The sequence below is a fragment of the Helianthus annuus genome, chromosome 2 (genome assembly GCF_002127325.2).
Source record: "Helianthus annuus cultivar XRQ/B chromosome 2, HanXRQr2.0-SUNRISE, whole genome shotgun sequence".
NCBI classification, from domain to species: domain Eukaryota; kingdom Viridiplantae; phylum Streptophyta; class Magnoliopsida; order Asterales; family Asteraceae; genus Helianthus; species Helianthus annuus.
The window spans coordinates 3,581,700-3,585,947 of record NC_035434.2 but is presented as its reverse complement, the minus strand read 5'-3'; the positions used below and the strand labels follow the sequence as shown (position 1 = coordinate 3,585,947).

At 41.0% G+C, this 4,248-nt stretch overlaps 1 long non-coding RNA gene across 1 annotated transcript; it reads right to left on the bottom strand.

The window, feature by feature from the left end:
* Window positions 1–2,789: 2,789 nt before the first annotated feature.
* Window positions 2,790–3,799, bottom strand: LOC110938128. The gene is made up of 3 exons (XR_004880071.1): window positions 3,702–3,799; window positions 3,376–3,424; window positions 2,790–3,295 (listed from the first exon to the last, which is right to left on the bottom strand). It is a non-coding gene; the product is annotated as an uncharacterized LOC110938128 (long non-coding RNA).
* Between the last annotated feature and the right edge of the window lie 449 nt (window positions 3,800–4,248).

Here is a 4,248-nt window from a genome sequence, read left to right as displayed (position 1 = left end):
TGTGAAGGTCCTCAAACACAAGAGAATCCCTCTTGTCCGAGTTCGTTGGAACTCCAAACGTGGCCCAGAGTACACCTGGGAACGCGAAGACAGGATGACAGAAAAGTACCCCCAATTGTTCGCGAACAGTACAACCACCGCTGAGGCTGAAGCTACTACTTCGGAATTTCGGGACGAAATTCCAGATCAACGGGGGGAGGATGTGACACCCCAGGAAAATCAGTGAACAATGCAGTTTACCTAGCTTCCTCAGTGAGTGCATACCAAATTTCGGGACGAAATTTCCAATTAGTTGGGGATAATGTGACAACTCGAATTTTAAACTTACTTTGTGCAACGTATGTGAACGTGTTATGATTATACGAACTCTGATTCATTAAATGTTATGTGTGTGTTATGATTTTTTTTTGAAATGCATGAATGCGTGAAATACATGTTGGATGAAACCCGAACGCACAACACAACCAACCACACAACATTCACAACCGATCGCACAACATGTTTGGACTTTATGCTTACAAACGGACCAAAGGGGGCGGCCCATTGAGGGGTCCGGCCCACTCACCCTTGGCACATAACACGTGAGATGGGTGTAATCATCTCACACTTTCACAAAACATTCCCACACACAAGAACCCTAGCTCTCTAAGAAGCCGGCGGCAACCATCTTGCATCTCGAAACACTTTGGTTCGTTGTTTGTATCACCTACCCCCTTAAACCGGTTAGTTTATTCACTTGAACGCATGATTGTTAATCTTTGAATTGCATGATTCACATAACGATTTCAGTATGGATGTATGGTTATATGTTTGATTTCATGCGAGTTGATGATGTTGATTTCTGATTGATGTTCTTGCTACTGGATTGCTTAAATGTCGTGTGTGAGTTACATAAGGATTGATGAACAAGTGATAATACTGATTAAATAATCATTCGGTTGTAATAGGAATTACATCGATGGTTAATCATGTGCTAGTGAATCGGGTTGTGCGGTTGATCGGCTTATATGTGATTGAATATTAATGATTGAATATGATATTCAGGCTATGATGCTACTAGGGTTCATGCGAATTAGTAATAGATTATCTTGATTGATCGATATTATGCTAATTGATGTACTGAGATTGTGTTAATTGATAATTGTGTGTTTGGAAACTAATTAATGTGTAACCGAACAAGCATGTAATTCGGATAACTTAAACTGATCGCACATCATGGGCTGACCGCACAAGACTTCTTGATTGTACAAGAAGTCAGTTCGCACAAGGAAGCCCTCTCGCACAAGCCGCTCTGGTCGCACAATCCGGATGGGCTTAGGTAGATCGCACAAGGCGGTATGTTGGGCCGGGCAGCCAAGGCTTTTATCGCACAAGTCATCTATGTGGGCCGTTTACATTATTGGATCGCACAAGTCCACTATTGTGTTTTATTATTGGGCCGATAAACTAATTGGGTTGTTAATGTTAATTGATCGCACAAGTTGTTTAATCGTACAAGGCTTGGGTTGGGCCGATACCTTTATTGTTTGACTTTCTATTTGGGCCGTACATGTTGAACCGCTTGTTATATGTTGGGCCGATTACTTTCGGCTAATGAGTTGATCGCACATGTATGATTCCATTATACTCGTGACTATTACGTGCTATGTGTTAACTTGTATGTCTTATACATGCATTACTTGAACCGAACCTGACTTGTATGGTAACCCTGTTAGGACGTGGTTGACCACTGTTAGTTCAAGAGTCTTTTAATTGTGTATCTGCCGAGCAAACCAAGGTGAGTTCACACAGCCAAGGCATGGGATTCCCGGGTTGGGAATTGGGTTGGATATGTTATTGTAAAAGGAGTTACTCGTACTTACGCATATACCAGACTATAGACCATCGTCCTCAGGTTAGTCAGGACACGTTACGTAAAGCCTACGTAACCCAGTACAATTGCCATATGTCTCCCGGGTCGGGAGGACACGTTACGTAAAGCCTACGTAACCCAATACCATCCACTGGCTTCCAGGTCGGAAGGCCACGCTGCGTAAAGCCTACGTAGCCCCCACGCGTACCACTGTCCTCGTGGAAGGGCACGTCACGTAAAGCCTACGTGACCCTGTACGTTTTCCTGTTCTCGGTAAAGAAGAACACAATGGTCGGAAGTTAGTCTAGTAAGTACCGTTAATGAGAAGCCCTCATTAGCCAGGATAAACATGGGAAGCCCCCACCTTTAGTACACACTAGTATGGGAAGCCCCCACTAGTTATATTTATGCACTATGTTATGAACTTACTTTCTGTGAACTCGCTCAACTAGTTTGTTGATTATTTGCTGCATGCCTTGCAGGGCCTTAGGTATACTTGGAGCTTGCACCAGAGGAGAGGCGGGTCGTTGTGGACAAGAACTCGTGAATGCTTATTAAACACTTTACATTCACACATTGATACTTATGTTTTTGGGTTTTACATTTAATGCTTCCGCTACATATACAACGTTTGGTTTTGAACACCAATTATGTCTTTGATTATTATTAAATGCTATGTTTGATATAATTGGTGGCTTGATCCTGGTCATGTCACGCCTCCAAGCGGTGGTACTCCGCGTGTGGGATTTTGGGGATGTGACATTAAGTTTGCTTGTAAGACCATCGCGTATACCTTTACCTTTAGCTTGTGGGATCTGACGTGGTAAGAGCCACTGCATGATGGAAGACAATGATGTGGTAGGTATTCTCCTATGCCTTGGTTTGTTCAATTGTTTGTCGTATATCATTTGTCTATTAGGAGTTTTGCACCTTTGCAGCTTTGGTGTTTTCTAGCCATAAGAGATTAGTACACCTTGCAAAACAGGCTGGTCGGTTGGACAGGGTAGTGAGTCAAGCTGGTTTTGGTCGATTCAAGTTTGGGTGATATTGTGGCGTTTCTATAAATAAATAAAAAATAGTCATTTTCGTTCGGTGTTCGAAGGGTATGAAAAACTAAGTACGGATCAAAACGGTGATTTAACTTTGGCAACACGATTCCTTTCCTTTTGTTGGAGCACTTATCACAAGCAGCTGCACAACATTTACACACCAGTTATATTTCAGAAATGAAAAGAATGTTCAAAATAAACCCACTTACAAGTCTGTTCATTCTTTCATAGTTTCAAATAATTAATTTTTTTAATCAAATCCCGAAAGTCCATTGTCAAGTACAAAAAAGTGAATGCAGGTCTCCCCAACAGGGCGTAGTGTAGCGTGAGAACCAACATAGCCAGCACCTTCGGTTACCAAAACATGAGTAACCCTTGTTTTGTGTCGCAAGAACTTCAAGGGGCAGTATTGCAAATTAAAAATAAATTATTTAAAACACATATAACAACAATCAAAAGGATCTGTTTACTCACTTGCCAACTCACAGGTTGCAGACATTGCTGGTGCAATAACCTGTTAGGTCTAAGCAAGAAAAAAAGCAAAAATTAGGATATCTGAATTCAGATTAACATGACCGAAATAATCAAAGATAATAACTTTGATTCATTTTGCAGAAGATGTACGGTTAATTAGTCCACTAAATCTTTTGGAACCAATGAAATCCCTTTCCATCCATCCTTTTATAAACTTCATAGCCATGATATGAACCCAAAACTTAAAACTCGATAATTGTTTTGGACAACAAAACCAAACAATAGCATAAAGTTCATGAAATTAAGCCATAAAAAAACCAACATACTTGGTTCTTGGTCGATCAAGACCACCGGCCACAATTCGTTTAAACAATTGGTCGAGAAGGAACACCCCAAAATTTAGCAAAAGAACCTCGTCTGTCGACAATGATGGATGGAAATCACCATGATTTAAACAAATGATTGACTGATTATTAGTAAATTAGGGCAACAGACAAGCAATTAATCAAAAATTAAGATCGATGAATTCGGGCTGCTATGTATAGTGATAATTGATTGTTGCTTACCTTGAATTGATGGACGGCTAGCACAACCACAACCACAACCGCCACCGCTATCGGTTTCTCGATCTCTATGGATCCGTCTCCCCTGCTCTGTTCTCCTCTCCTCTCTGATATGTGTGTTGGTGTAAGATTAAAAAAAGGCTAGAGATTGAGGCGTGGGATTAATATCAAATAGTTTAGTCATGCCAATGATGAACATGATTGATGACAGGCGTTATATTTATGAAGGAGATCAATCGGCTGGTTGATTTCTTTGTAGTAAAAAACATTGAATTGGGGGCAAAACTGGGAGGAACCCATCCTGCCATCT